The 15835-nt window shown below is 42.6% G+C and overlaps 1 protein-coding gene across 3 annotated transcripts in view; it reads left to right on the top strand.

Annotated features, from left to right (window-relative positions):
* The first annotated feature begins 2807 nt into the window (after positions 1-2807).
* The window catches only part of RANBP9 (RAN binding protein 9), a 38257-nt gene continuing 25229 nt past the window's right edge, over positions 2808-15835 (top strand). For 2 of the 3 annotated variants that reach the window (XM_088067271.1, XM_088067273.1), the window contains exons 1-2: positions 2991-3009; positions 11381-11492. The gene's annotated coding sequence lies outside the window, so the exon portion shown is untranslated. Of the gene's footprint in view, positions 3010-11380; positions 11493-15835 lie in introns of all 3 variants that reach the window. The other variant, XM_005525344.2, reaches the window with a different exon arrangement.

The following is a 15835-nucleotide window of genomic DNA, read 5'->3' on the forward strand; positions in this document are numbered from 1 at the left end:
AGATGAAGCATAATTAATGTCCTCTGTTTCCTGCTTCTGTGCCTATTCTCCAATATGCTGGCAGCTGGAAAAGGGTTTGTGAAGTGATCAGCATTTCAGGTTCATAGAATCACAGAATTGTTAGGGTTGGAAGAGATCATCCAGTCCAAGGCAGAGTCATCTAGAGGAGGTGACAGAGGAACACATCCAGGTGTGTTTGGAATGTCTCCAGAGAGGGAGACTCCACGACTTCCCCAGGCAGCCTCTTCAGTGCTCTGCCACCCTCAATGTAAACTTCTTCCTCATGTTCAGGTGAAACTTCTGTTTTAATTTATAGCCATTGCTCCTTGTCCTATTGCTGGGCACCACTGAAAAGAGTCTGGCACCGTGCCCTTGATACCTACCTTTGAGATACTTATATGCATTAATGAGATGCCCTTTCAGTCTTCTCCAGACTAAACAGGCTCAGCTCCCTCAGCTTCTCTTCATAAGAGAGATGCTCCAGACCCCTCATCATCTTTGTGGCCTCTGCTGAACCCGCTCCAGAAGCTCAGTACAGGTTTTTCTTGTACTGAGCAGCCCAGAACTGGACAGAGGTTCTAGACTTGCCAGTGACATTCCCTTCCTTTTCTAATGTTTTCCAAGACAAGCTTGCCAATCTGTAAACCATTTCTCTTTCACTGCTGCCATGTGAATATATTAGTGCGGGCAACCACTGAATATCCAACAACATTAAGCACAAACAAAAACCACCCTCCACCACACGAATCAAAGAAGGAAAACAGGCCCTGAACAAAGCTCCCTCAGAAACACTGCGCTGCTCCTCCTGTCCTCCTGAGCGGAGGCATTCCCAAACTTTCCCATCTCTGGGAAATGCTCTCAGTGGCATTTACCCTTACCACCTGTAGTGCTGGACACAAGGTATGGGCAGCAGACCCATGTTGTGCCTGTCAGGAGGCACAGCCTCCCCGGAGCCACATGCCAGCCTGTCTCCATTTTCCTCAGCCGCCATCCACAATCATCCCCAATGGTGGCAGAGCCTGCTGTGATGCCGCCTTCTCCTTCTTCTCCAGCTTGGTCTCATGACCTGCACCTGAAGGCAAGGGTAACTGAGGCTGTTAACAGATCACTTGGAGTGGACTAGAGTGAAATGACACTGAGTGACTGGTGTTTACATATACATATGTATGTATGTATGTATGTACATATATATATATATATATATATGTGTGTGTGTGGGTGTATGTGCATAGTTTACGTTCTTTTACAAGATTTGTAACTTGATCTGGCACTGCTTGTGTGTCATGCCAACCATTATGAGTCCAGGTCATACAGGGAAGAGAAGGGCTGGCATTAGGGCTGTTTAATTTCATCAGGAGGGGATGATCCCTGTTGGACTCACTCTGGAGAGTCAATCCTTTTGAATCGATCATTAGCACACTGAGGGTTAATGACTCTCTCCCCATTACCCCTCTGAGGGTCATCTTGACTTTGTCCCAGTGAAAACCTTTCAGCAGGTCCAGGTTACACCACAAAACTTTTCAACAGGTCTGATGTGCCCATGTCCACACCAAGAGAATTATCCTTACAGTCTCATGACTGTAATGTCAGTGACAGGACTCGAGGAAACAGCATGAAGCTGTGTCAGGGGAGGTTTAGGGTAGAGATCGGGAAATGTTCTTCACCCGAAGGGTGGTTGAGCACTGGAACAGGCTCCCCATGGAAGTTACAGCACCAAGCCTGGCACAGTCCAAGCCACATTTTAACAAAACTCTCGAGCGGCATATTCAGATTCCACGGTAATTTCATAACGAGAGGACAGTCACCATTTGGCTGGCCCTCGGCAGGAACACCCTTCAGTAACCCACTGAGGGTCAGCGTCCCTTTCCCCACCACCCCCGGGGACTCGCTCAGACTTCCTCCTGGAGAAAAGCTCGCGACAGGTCCGGGTCACGCCAAAGAGCCCCACAGCAGCTTTGGACCGCATGGATCACTCCAGCACCAGAGCCAAGGGACCCTGTCGGTGCGGCCAGTTCAACTCCCCTGACATGGCCCCCCTCCCTCAGCGCCTCGCGCCCGCCGAGGGGCGGAGGCCCCGCCCCGCCGCGAGCGAGGGGAGGAGGCGGGGCCGGGCCGCGGGCTCAGCTGACGCGGGGGCGCGCGGCGGCGGGGGCGCGCCGGGGGCCGGACGGAGCGAGTGCGCGCCGGGCGCGCCCCCGACCGGAGGAGGGGCCGGGGGCCGAGCCAGCCCCGCCGCCGCGGCGCCCGCTCCCCGCCCGCCTCCCGCTTCCGCCCGGCCCCGCCGCCGCCGCTCCGCCCGCCTCGCCCCCGGCCCCGCCGCGCCCCGCGACGCCCCTCGCTCCCATCGGGCACCTCCACCGGCCGCCGTCATCGCCAACCCTCCCCCACCCCGCCCCCCGTCTTCTTCCGAAACGCTCCGGTTGTGGGGGTGACCCGCGCTCCGCACGGCCCCGGGCCTGCCCGTCGCTCCGCCCCCGGGCCCGTCCGGTGACAGTCGCGACCGCCGCGGGAGGTGGCGGCGGAGGAGCAGGAGGAGGCCGGAGCCGGGATGTCCGGGCCACAGCAGCAGCAACAACAGCCGCCGTCGCCGCAGCTCCCCTTGGCGGCCGCCGTTCCCCCGCCGGCGCCGGGGGTCCCCTCTGCCCCCGCCCGCCCCGGCCCCGCTCCGGCCGCCGCGCTCCTGCTCCACCCGCCACCGCCGCCTCCGGCCACCGCGGCGCCGCCGCCACCCGCCGCCGCCACGGCCGGCAGCAGTGGGGCCGCGGCCGCGGGGGGCGGCGGGCGCCGGCGCCGCGCTGGGCCTGCCGGGGAGCGGCACCAGCGCCCCGGCGCCCTTCCCGCACGGAGACCCGGCCCTGAACGAGCAGGAGAAGGAGCTGAAGCGGCGGCTGAAGAGGCTCTACCCGGCTGTGGACGAGCAGGAGACGCCACTGCCCCGCTCCTGGAGCCCGAAGGACAAATTCAGTTACATCGGCCTCTCGCAGAACAACCTGCGGGTGCACTACAAAGGTGAGGAGGGGCGGCCCGGGCCGCCGCGACACCCCCTGTGCCCCCCTGGGGCCGGGGGCTGCCCGGCCCCTCCGTCGGGCAGTGGGTACAGGAGTAACAATAACAGGAAATAACACACGCTCCTCTCCCTCCTTCTTCCCTGTTTTCCGATCCCCTAAATTTTCCCCCGCAGCGTGGAGATAAGGGGCTTGTTTTCCCTTATTTTGGGTTTATTTTTCTCTCCTTTCCCCTCCCCCCCTCCCGTTTCTGTCGCCGTGCGGGGAGAGGGAGGGGGACACAAGGGGCCGCCCCCGCCTCCTTATGCTTCTGGAGTGGGCATTATGTAAACTCCGAGACTTCCTCCGTGGATTCAGGTATCGTCTGAACGTTTGGGTCGGAGGCAGGAGAATAAAGGACGCTCGGCGTGACGTGTCCTGTTTATGGTAATGAGCGAGAAAAAGAAGTGTCTGCTTTTTCTTTTTTTTCCTCTCGAGAAAAGCAAGGGTTAAATGGAGTTAAGAGCAGCAAGCGTTAAGCTATTGAACACGGAAATGACGGGAGGGGAAAGCACTGAGAAAAACACGGTTTATTTTTAAACTGTGAAAAAAATTACTTTAAAGTCACTGATAATAGTCTTGCCTAACTATTGCACAGAGTGATTTGAGGGAAGGAGCGACAATAGGACTTAAATTAATGAAGGTGACTAAAACTTTCTTCCTACACGTTTCACAGTTAGTTACAGATTTTCAAATAAAAGGTAAAAAACAGAGTATGCTTTTGTATTAAGAAATCACATCAGTGAGAGGCATTAGAAGAAAAACTTGTGTTGATTGTTATGAAATGTCATAAAACCTGGAAAAGATAAGCCTACACTCTGACCTGAAAAAACACAGTCACATCTGGTGTTCTAGGCCCAAAGTCCTAAAGTAGAAGTGTTGTGGATTCAAAGCCACTTCAGAGTTGGCTGTGAAGAACTGGATCTTTTGTCAGTCTGTAGTCAAATGAACGTAGTGGGAGGGGGCAAAAAACAACCGTGCAATTACCCTTTCTCAGAGTTTGCAGTGGAGAAATTCAAGAGAAATGTCGATAAACATGTTACTGTTTAATCGGAGGAGGAAAACGGCAACACAAACACATGGCAGGATTTGGCTGCCATGAAAGGATTAAATGTACTCTGTGAGACTTTTTTTTTAATAGAGAGGTTTTATTATTACACACAAAATACTCTGTTAAAAATGCTAAGTTTAATGCACCATACAAAGATAATAACGGAGCTTGATGACTATAGAGCAAGTTTCTGGGAGGCACTGAGTGATTTAAGGATGTGTAATTTAATGCTCAGCTCTGAATTTCCTGGCTTTTGTTCAGTGTTTTATGACCTTGTATTTTTAGAAACATTTTGTATTTTCTGGTGCTTAGTGGTGGTGGGTTGTTTGGTTTTGTTTTTTTTTCCTCTCCTAAGATGATCATAGCTTAGTGGCTATCGAGTCCTTCTGCTGGTTTTTGTTTTGGCCAACTTCTTTTTCTCATGAGCTAGAATTTAGAGGTCGAACCTCTGATCTTTCAGTGTAATTGCAAAAGTATATTTTCAAGCTTTCTTTGTGCTATCCCTGTTTTTCCTCACTTACCCCCTTTGCCATGTTGTTAAGGAAAATCATTACCTCAAAGAAATTACAGAAGTCATAAAGCAGTCAGTAGGTTGTAACAATGAAATATCTTTACTCTAGCTCTTAAATAATGGTAAATGCTGAAGGTTGAAGAGTTCCTAGGTTAGCCCAGAGCACTCTGAAAAGGAGAGGTGCCAATACAACATGTCTGTGCTTTTCTTTTTCCTAAGTGCAGATGGGAGTAAATGGCTCCTTAAGTGGCCCATCTTTTCTTCTGGGTAATTTAATGAAGGTGGCTGTTAGGGCAACTCCGTGTTTATGTTACCAGCCTGGCGCCTGGAGTTGCTAACTGGGTTAAGCAGTGAATGGTATTAGAGCATTCCTACCTGAGAACCATGGGGCAAACATGCTAAATATCTCCTGCCTTTTTCCCCTCCTGGATCCTTCAGCTCTAAGAATACAATAAAAGGGAAGAAAATGAGGTTTAGGGAGGAGAGTAAGGGATAATAGCAAGTAAGAATGTGCTTAGCGCTGTGAAGTAGTGTTTCTACAAATCAGTTCTCAAAAAAAGGTGCTCACAGTATCTTCTTTTGTAATATTGGCATTTTCAGTGCTTCTGAAATTACCTAAGTAGTAGTGGAAGAATGTTCGATATTTTTGTTGAAAGGAAATGCGAATTATATATTGAGCAGGGATAAAGAACTGTTGTATTCTTGACCAAAATACTCAAGGAAGAAGACAGATCTGTCCAAAGAGGCCAGTGACCTAAAGCAGTTCTTAGCATTTTCTAGTACTGGTGCCATCTTCACTAAGATTTTCTCTTCCACCTCTGTAGATTGCTGGCTATAGAACTGTTTTTCTGGAGTAATTTCCTTCTGTTCTGTGACTGATAGGAAGCAGAAAGTGTTAACAGCAGTGCTTTGCCTTCACCTTGGATGTGTTGAGGCTACTGAAAAAATGGGTGGAGAGGAACAATCAGTGCAAAAGCTTTCAAAGTTATTTTTCATATAGTTAGGGTCATAATTTTAATGTGCTGATGTATTGTGAACAGTGATGTTTTAGTTTCATTGGTTTATGAGAGGAATGAAGGTCCTCTTGATGTAATTTCTGAAGATTGCTTTCATTTTCTTGCTTACCAGTGGACAAGTTGTATGGAAGCCTGAAGTGCAGTAGATGTCTTTTTCTACCAATTGCAGCTGGGATGTTTTGTGTATTGCATTTCTGGACCTGAAGATTTTTGCAAGCATCCTACATAGTGCTTAAAAATGAAAACTACCACAAAATCAGGCATTGATCTGGTGGAGGTGGAGGTTTTTTTTAAAACAAAGGAGTGTAGTCTAGCATCAGGGTAAAAGCACTTTAAATTTTGTTAAGGTCAGCAAAACCCAGGAGTCAGTACTTTTTTGTGCTGTCTCTCAGAATCATAATGTTACTTGGAGAGGAAAACTTACATGGGGAGGTTTTTTGTTAAGCAGATTAGGTAGCTTTGTCAAAATCTTGAAATGAAGTACATAGTGGCATCAGTGATGTGTAAATATATAAAAGACTATACTTAGAGTATTTTTGTTTTTCATATGGGCTGACATACATTTTTGTGTTGCTGACAGCTGTGTAGAGAGCTAACACTGTCATACTACCTGTTGTTTGTGGTGTATCTTTGTAAGGGAGACAATAAAAAACTATCAGAAAAAAATTGATGTCATTTCACTTAATTATAATTTTTACAGCTCTGAGGTGTAGGTAAGTGGTAAAGAAAGCATAAGTGCATGCTGCATATAAAGCAGTTACTGCACAAAATTACGTAGCTATTAAGGCAAGACATCTTCAAAAATATGCCTACATTTCTAAAATATTCAGAATTAACACGTAGATCCTGTTGAAAAACAGGGAATTCCTAAATGCTATATGTGATATGAAAGGTCCACTAGACAGACAAGTTAGGTTTCCAGGAGATAGTGATCTATACTGTGTAGTGTAAGGAGACAAAAACAGACTCTGCAGATTTGTAACCATGGAAGAAACTATAAACAGAATTAGGTAAAGGGTCAAAATCATATGTGCTGAAATCATGGAAACTCCTATAGAAATTTCACTTAAATTAATCTTGTGACAATTATCCAAAGAAACTGAAGAAAGTTACGCAACTTTGAGTAAGCTGCCATTGCATGATCTTTTTCTAATGTATCACAGGTCAGGGAATCTTAGCCAGACATTTATTTGCAGTGCAGTTGCCTTTGAACTGTCGTGCAAAACAAAAGAAAACACCAAAATAAACTATTTTTCAGTGCAAACTATGCATTCCATATTCTGTTGGAAAACGAAGAGGATTCTATACTCCATATAATATATAATATATTCTATACTATATAGTAGTTCTGTGTTGTCACTCTGTTACAAGGATGGTGTCAGTTTTTCTGTCAGAAAACACTCAGGGTACATTCAGTACAGTTTGCCTGTTTTGGAGAGCCTTGTAGTTCTGAGATGTCTTGCTTTTTTTAAACTGGGGAAGAAGTTAAAGAAAAATTAGTAATTTGTGTCTTCTGATTTGTTTTTTTTCTTAGAATTATAGGATCATTTAGTTTGCAAAAGAACTCTAGGAACACTGAGTCCTACCACACTCAGTACTGCTGAGTCCTTGACTAAACTGTGTCCCCAAGTGCCACATCTACAGGTTTTGTAAATACCTCCAGGGATGGTGACTCAACCACTTCCCTGGGCAGCCTGTTCCATTCTTGTCTCAATGAAACTTTCCTAATGAATTCAACAGAAGATTAGGCTTTGATTATTTTATTTTTGGCAGTGTGAGCAAGTCATTGAACCACCTGTTGGAAATAACTGCAGTTCAGCTTATGTAAACTTAATTTAAGGATTTAAACTGGATAAACATGCTTGCTTTTCTTTAGGTAGGTGCACCCATAGTCTTCTTCTGGACTATTTGGTGTGTATGCGTGATACACTTAGATTTAGGTTGAAAGATTATCTTTTTGATAGCAGAGATGGCTTCTCCAAACATATTTTTCTGAATTAGCTTTTTTTCAAGTAGATAGAATTTAAATTTAGATTAATTTCACTGTAATTTTGCTTAAGGACTGGTGATACAACTTGTACTAAAAATCATTAGTGTGAATGCTTAAAAAATGAAATAAAGCATGGTCAGCTCGTGGTTGTCAAACACTTCTAATGAAAGCCCAAGTGAAAACAGTTCTGGTAATGGAACTATGCTCTGGTTTACAGTGTGAAGTTCAAGATTTGTAGACTTATTTTCCCTTCTCTGCTCCCAGTGCATCTGTTTGCAGAGTTCTCTTTTTAATGCTGAAAATCTTTAGTGTTAAATACGACATACTTCAAAAGTGTTATTTTAAATACTCAGCCTATAGCTTGTGACTGTAAAAGGGGTCTGTTTTGAGGAAAAACTGGGCAGTATTTGTGTGATGATCTACTTCAGACGTTTGGAACCTTTGATTCCAAAGTTCAGAGTTGGGTGTCGAAGTTCTTTTTTATTGACAAGCCAGGAAGTGAGGAGTCAGGTTGCCAAAGAATGTGGCAGCAGTGTAAGACATGAAGCTAATGGGGCACTCAGCTCAAGAGTCCCATTGGTGACAGTGGTCACAAGTGCCTGAGAAAAAAATACAAAAACATGTTGGGCATAAACAGTGTATGTGTGTTTCCCCGCTTGGCTTCCAGCCATTTTAAGCTGAAGGACATTCTGAACTCAATGCAGTGTCTCAGTTAACTGCTGTTCTAGAAGCTTGCCCAGTGTCCTCTTAAACACTAACATCTATAGTATCCTTTGGTAATAAATTTACAGCTCAGCTAACTGTTGAGTTAAGAGCCTCTTCCTTGCTTTAAAGCAGGCTGATGAACTAGGATCTCATGACCACACATAATTCAGTGTAGCTTGGTGGCACTGAAAGACTCAACTACCGCATTTAGACAGTGTAGAGATACTTGGAATATTGGAAAGTGGGTAACTGGATGATGCTTAGCCTTCTCTTAGACATATTAATTGTATGTAAGTACAAATAGAAGCAGTATGCTCAACCAGTAAAATGGGATTCATAGGAGATGATGTTAAAAGGACAGCAGTTCTAAATTTAGGGTGTCTTCTGTTTTATATGGGATGAAAGTAGTTTTGGGCACTGACTTCCCCAACCTTGTTGCTTCACCACATGAAGTGTTTGGCAATACTGGTAAGGTGTCTTGTTACTTCTGCCCCTCTGTTGACCTCTTACTTGCAGTGTGACAGCTGTATGTGGCTGTGTTGTGAACTGGATCAGGGAACTGATCTGCTGCTTAAAAAAAATCTGGTAGGTTTCTTAAACCCTGATCAACTAATCAATCTGTTTCCTGCTATGTCCTTGCAAATAAATGCCTGGGTTGGGGAGGAGGTGGGAGAAGGGGAGTTTCAGGAAGAGGTGCTAAGACTACCTTAAATAGGTCTTGTTTCCAAACACTTAGATTGTGATTTCACAAAGCTAAATCTGCTGGGTAATAGATTTACATTTTCAATAATAATTTGGCTGGTTCCTACTGCTTTAGTCTTTTCTATGTAGAAGACTTTCCCAAATAAGGAGAGTGACTCAGACTGAAACTACACAGATTGTCAAGTGCATAGAGTAACCAAGGGAACTTCTTTGCAGCCTATTTTAAAGTAAAAACCTAAAAGCATTTTAAAAGTATTTTTCCTTTCTCCAGTGCATTGTTTAATCAGACCTCTTTGAACTTAAGGGATGTCTTAGAAGTTCAGTGTTCTGCCCTTTTAGCTGAAGGATTTCTACATACTTAGGCATAATAATCTGTAATAGCTAAATAGTGATCTACCAGCATTTGAAAACCAAGCAAACCCATGGAAGCTCTAACTAAGATTATGTACTTGGTTGTCACACTGGTTGTCACAGCCTGAGGAAATAACTTAAATATAGTGAACAATAAAGCATATTGTGTATGGAGGAGAAAATTACTAGTTTTTCTTCATGTGATGCATCAGAAATCAATATGCAGAAAGTAGGCAGCAAACTTAACATTGTCAAACCTGTGAAGTGATCGAAGGATCTCTATACAAAAGAGTTTCTAGTACTAGCAAGTACTAGGAACACACTGAAGTAGTGAAGTAGTACTAGCAACACGCTGAAGTGAGCAGTGGATTTGCTGTCAGAAAAGTAAGGTTGTTGGCTGTTTGTCTTTAGGTAGTAGCACACTGGGGTGAGCCATTAACATCAGAGAAACCTTGCCAGATTAAAGCTAATGTCAGTGGGTGAAGAATTTGTGGTGTGCTGGTAAAGGTTTGATTGCTGGTGTGGCCATGGTGAGAGTTATCCCTGGCTGAGCACGTGCCATTGGTTAGGAACTGGTGTCTACAGGCTGATAAGCCCTGACAGTTCCATGAACATTTGCACAAGGGAGCACTGTGCTCAGAGGTTCTGTGCAGGTCAGTCCCTGACCCTCTGCCCTTACAAGTTGTGTGCTGTGGGCCAGCTGGACCTGATCTTTCCTGCCTGCCTACGCTGTCATTCTCCTGCAGTTTCTTCTTTGCTGTGTGACCTGACTTGCTGCACCTGAGACATGATTAATCTGAGCCTGAGCAGTCATGCCAGTGTTAATGCCTCTGGAAGAAGTGAGTTTGGTTGTGGGATTTTTGCATATGTAGATCAATTGCTATGCAGGTGCAGTAGGCCTCCCTGTCTGGACTGGAAATGACAGCTGGAGTGCTGCAGCACAAGTGATTCGTACAGCACACTCAAAACAGGCAGCTCCTTTCATCATGCTGCAGATCCACATGAAGAGTAGGCATGGGATCTGTGTGAATTATGGCAGTGACAGTCTATTCCTGGTTTCCATCTTACTGAATTACCTTAATTCTTGCCATGATCCAATACACTTTCCATCTTGGTTTTTGAATTTTTTAAAACTATGTCCAGGGTCCCCATGCATGACTGTCACACAAAAGGTGAGGAATTTGGGTGTACCTGGGAGACACTGTGCTTGCTTGAGCAGGTTGTTGCTAAAACAAGTCGTCTGGTCAAAAGCCTGCTTCCAGGTTGCCTTTGGAAAGGGCTGTGAAGAGGATGACACATTCAGAAGGTTAGTCTTAGTAGAGTACAAGTGGCTCTTGGGTTTAGATTGAAAATCCTGAGAACAGACAAGAGCTGAAATTGGGTATTATTGTGGCAGAGCTAATGTATAGTGAGCCTGATAAGAAAAAGGAGTAGGAGCTGCATGAGCTCAGTTGCAGGCTATAAGGCTTAATGCTGTCCTGAAACAACATTTGTTACATGGAAATTAATTGTGAATAGTACATTCTGTATAATGAGTGATTTTTATTCTGGAGGACATTAGAATTGAAGTATCTTTACTAACCTGTAGATTCAGAAATACTAAGCATTAGATGAAACTCTCTTACATCATGTTTCAGTCTATAAAAATGAGTAAGCCCTGTGCATTTGAGAAATCATACAGTTCTTTCAAACACTGCTAGCCTTTTGTCAATGGTGTTACTTAGAGTGGTGAAACTTTTTCCTAGTTTCCCTTCAAATAATTGTAGGACCTTTTTGGATTACTATATCCAGCACTTCTTTTAGCATTCTTAGTTGCAATACAGGTGCTTACAATGCAAATGTAATGTTGAAACAAAATACTTCAGCATAAAAATCAGGTTGATTAGAATATTGTATGTTGTTTGCTCATTGCATAAGCCTTTTGAGTAGTTGGTATGCATATCTTTGAGTCACCTTCTGCAATTAACTAAAATGTGTTTTTTGTATATTTTGAATGCTCTTGTTTTTCAGGTCATGGAAAAACTCCAAAAGATGCTGCTTCTGTTCGAGCTACACATCCTATACCTGCAGCTTGTGGAATATACTATTTCGAAGTTAAAATTGTCAGTAAGGGAAGAGATGGGTAAGCAGAGTGCATTATTAATTAATTGTTTCTTGAAATACTGCCTCACATCACGTTTCAGTCAACAGATCTCTTTGGTACCAAAACTTAGTTTCATATTTTACCACTTCATATATCTTGATTCCTTACTCTTGAGAAGTTGCACTCTTATATTTGGTTATTTTAAGAGAGTTCATTGTCTACAAATCAGTGTACATGATCAATACCAAAATATCATCTCATTTTTTCTTGACAGAAAAGTTAGGGTTTGAACGACTGGTTTGATCCTGCTGTTACCTTTAAAAATGTTGGGTTTTGGCTATATGGATTTAAAGACTTCTATGTAATTTTTAGGGTGTGTAGCAGACCAATTTATTTCCTCAGTGTGATATTTTCATGGAGGTCATACCAGTTTTGAAACAGAAAGTTATTCTTAAGGCTACTTGTTGATGAACAGTAATAACAACAAAGGGGAGTATTCTGAATAAGTGCCCGGGAATTTGTCACCTCATGGAAAGAACAAGAATTGATGAATAAGAAGCTTCTGCTTCCCATAATCCATCTGAATTATGAGTCTGTTGAAGCACAAGTGATACATGCTTTTAAGTCTGCTGAAGCAGATAGAATCTCACCTGGGAAACTCTTGAAGTGCTAATGAAATCTTTGCTGGAGCACTTTAATTCCTTTTCATCTTTCACTGCTTTTGGTAGAGGATGTGTGTTAATTCTGATACACTGTAGGACTGCTTTCTAATGTGCTGTAGTACATTCTGTGGTTCTGCTTCCAGGTTCTAGTCAGGACTGGCTGTCCCTGTTCTAGGTACTGTACAAGCACGTTGCAGGTGCTTATGCCCTGTTGTGGAAATAAATCTTGAGAGAAAAGAGCTACGGGTGAAATTCAGTACCTTTGTCTTTTCTTTCTCTTGCTGCAGTTTGTTTCTTTCATTTGCTCAGAGTCCTGTAAGCCATCTGTAAGTAAGAAACAGTATTCAAACTTCTTTGTTTTCCTTATAGTATTGCATAGTGATATTTTGAAGGAATAGCCTCTCGACAGCACTGCAGCTTTGTAGAGGTGTTTATGAGTTTGTTGTTATTTCTGTTCTCAAAAGTTAGTGCTGGGAGAGTTCTTTGCTATCAAAAAGTTACATCCATAGCTACTTTTGTTACACTTAGTGAAGACTTAATTATATATAAATTGAGGGTGTAGAAATTAGTTTTTCAAGTAACATTCTGCTACCGATTTTAGGAGCACCTTTATTTTTTGGGGGGGTGTGTGTAGGCTTATTGCTTATTTGGTTTTGTTTTTTTTTTATTTTAGGAAGTTTTTTTTAAATTATCCTGCTGCTGTGGCTTAAGGAGAGGTTATCACTGTAACTTTGCTAGTGGTGTGTCTCTTCTTGAAATAGGTTTCTACCTACTTAGTTTGGAAGGTAGCTTTTTTGAATTGGTGGATTTCAGAAAGTGTCCACATTATGTGGGTTTGTCATTTTACATAGCTCCTCTAACACTTCACCTTAGATACTTTGTGTTGGATTTTAGTACTTTCAGGCTCAGACTCAGCTGGCCACTCAAGGCAATCCTACAAAAGTAGGAAAACATGACTAAGTAAAGTTTTTCAAGGTTTGGTATATAAATGGTTATTTGTGATTTTGTACATGGCTAGGACTTGCGAAGTTGCGTGCTGAGACTGCATAGAAAATGGAGGGGTACTTTTTTCAGTTAGTACTGCCTCATCCTTGCTTCAGCCTTGTGGCCTTCATTTAATGTCACTTTATGAAACATGAGCTCCATAATGAGCTGAGATGTTCATTTTTTCATTGCATAAGATAGTATGGTAGCTGGGAAATACTGTATACACACAGCTAAAGCCCAATGTAGCTTGGCTGATAAAAGCCAGGAGTCGACATGTGGGCACCTCACTGGATGTTAAATGTGTATCTCAGGTCCAGGAGGTCTTTTGATGAGATGCAGGATGAATCTCTTACAGTTCAGTGTTAACCTTGCATTCAAACTAATAAATTTTTCTGTAATAAGTAAACTGGGGAATTTAATGTAGAGAAATAGGGCTGTAGATACCAGTTTGTGTCTGTTTGGATTTATTGGTTCTTTTTCACTTCCTGTTGTGTTTCACCCAGCTTGCTCCAGGTACATTTTTACCATTTTTTTTTTTTCTTTTTGTCATATGGTAATGGGAAGAGAGTTCAGGAGGACCATGTCTGTAGAAGACCAGCCTGCAACTAATAGTGTCAATTATAAAATGCTTTAGTTGCAAAATTATGTGTTCTCAAGGTCTAAGCCTAGCTGTGGAAGCAGAACTGTGTTTTATAGTACTGTTTAAAGGAAATCATAGACTATCCAAGGCAACTGAGAGATCTATCTGTGAGCTGAAGTACAGCTTCCAACTTTCATAAATGTCAGTGGATAATTTAGTGGTGTTTGTTTGGAGTTCCCTTAGGTAGTAGCCTTTACTACTTCTATTTAATTTTTTTAAAAGCTCAGCTTAAAGTATTTAGACCATGTACTATATTATAGGAGTATGTCTAACAGCACTCTTGCTTCTGTGCTCTATGTAGCATGACTTGGCTGAATTAATCAAAAGACCTTTACTAAAAATCTGCTGTAGGAGATCAATTTTTCATGCTACTGTAGCACTTGAAGGTGCTGCTCCTGGAATCTGATCTTGCATATCTGAAAGTAGCAGGGCAAAAATTATTCCACTCTGAAGAAGCACAGCTCTTTTTTGTTTAGGGTGTGAATATAGCATGGCTTCTTCTGGCTGTCTGTGTTTGAGCACAGCATTGGTTTTGTCACTCTAATGACCTAGGTCATTAAATTCTTTAACTTATCTAGGTGGGTAACTGGCTTGAGTAGAAATTTGAAAGTGTGTAATATGTTGATTTTGCAGAAGTTCAACTTTGGGAGCATTATGAACACACTGAAGGAAGTGTGATAAAAGCAGGTTTACTAGTAAGGAAGAACTGGACTTGGAAATTGGTGTTGCAGAGCAGATGAACAGCGAAGTTGCTTTTTGATACCTCCATGTGGTATGATAGGGTCAGTAACTGATGGTACTGGATGAGAAAAAGGAAAGTGAGAATTAAGTTTAGTAAAAGTAGTAAGGTTGAAATGTCATTCAAACAAAATCTGTCTTGGTATTTGTAAAGTGTTTGACACAAGGAGTCCTAATGTGCTCCTACAGTACAGATACGTGAAATAATTATCCTAGATACTTTTGAATTCTTGCTGAAAGTTCTAACCAACTGTCATATTGCTTTGTAAATATTTCCTGCTGTTCTTTATTTCTTCAGTTTTCTTTCTTAGTTTCATGTTGTCTTTTGTAGCCTAAGGGTCTCTATTTATATATATATATTCTCCTTTTATATTCTCTTTTGCTTTGCTTTGTTTGGCTCATGTGTAATGTTGTGGATGGTTATGTGAGTGATTAGAGACAGTAACAGTAGAAGGGTAATGGGTATGTAGGGAACAGTACCAAGGTGATGATTAGAAAGCATGGTAGGAAGGGGATTATTAACTAAGAGTAAGTTATGTCTACATCTCTGTTGAAATGTCCAGTTATAACTTAAAAATAAGTAAAAAATACGGCCAGAGAAGAAGCAGTCTCTGAACACTCATTGAGTTCATATCCCTTTTCCCAGTTTGTGACTGTGTCAGCTTCATGGTAAACCTGATTGGCTAACTCATTTTCTGAAAGTTGACCTCCAGAGTGAGTTAGTTTTAATTCAGTTTTGTTCCTCGGTGTGGCTGTTTGTATTATTTTATGGGTAGCTGTGACAGCAAAAGAGAGTAAAACTAGGAGCAGAAAGCAGAATCTGGAACAAGGGGACTGGAAATGCTACTTTTGGTCACACTACTAGCTTATATTCATTAATTTTAGTTTAAATACAGCTTTTTGGCTTTTTAAATCTCTCACTAGGAGAGACCTGTTTCTTTCCCAGGAAAAATGAGCTTCTGGGAAGAATATCTTTATCCTCAGTGTCTTGAATTTCTGTCCATTCTTACCCACTGATTTTTAAATACAATTAGTAAGAATGGGTAAATGATAGTAATGCCATGTACTTCTAGACAGTCATTAGTGCTTTTAGAACAGCTGAGGAAGACATATGCTTAAAATGCAAAATCACAGATTCACAGAAGGTTTGGGTTGGAAGGGACCTTAAAGATCATCCAGTTCCAGCCCCACCACCAAGGGCAGGGCCACCTTCCACTTGACCAGACTGCCCAACACTCCATCCAACCTGGCTTGGAACATTTCAGATTTTTTTTCAGAGAATGAAAACAAGGATTGGGAGTGGCAAGCCATGTAGAAGGATCAATGAAAACTAAGTTTAGAAAGGCTGAATTATT

This window comes from Pseudopodoces humilis, chromosome 1 (assembly GCF_049639895.1).
Source record: "Pseudopodoces humilis isolate 2021_Gansu_Grassland_sample_001 chromosome 1, ASM4963989v1, whole genome shotgun sequence".
Taxonomy (NCBI): Eukaryota; Metazoa; Chordata; class Aves; order Passeriformes; family Paridae; genus Pseudopodoces; species Pseudopodoces humilis.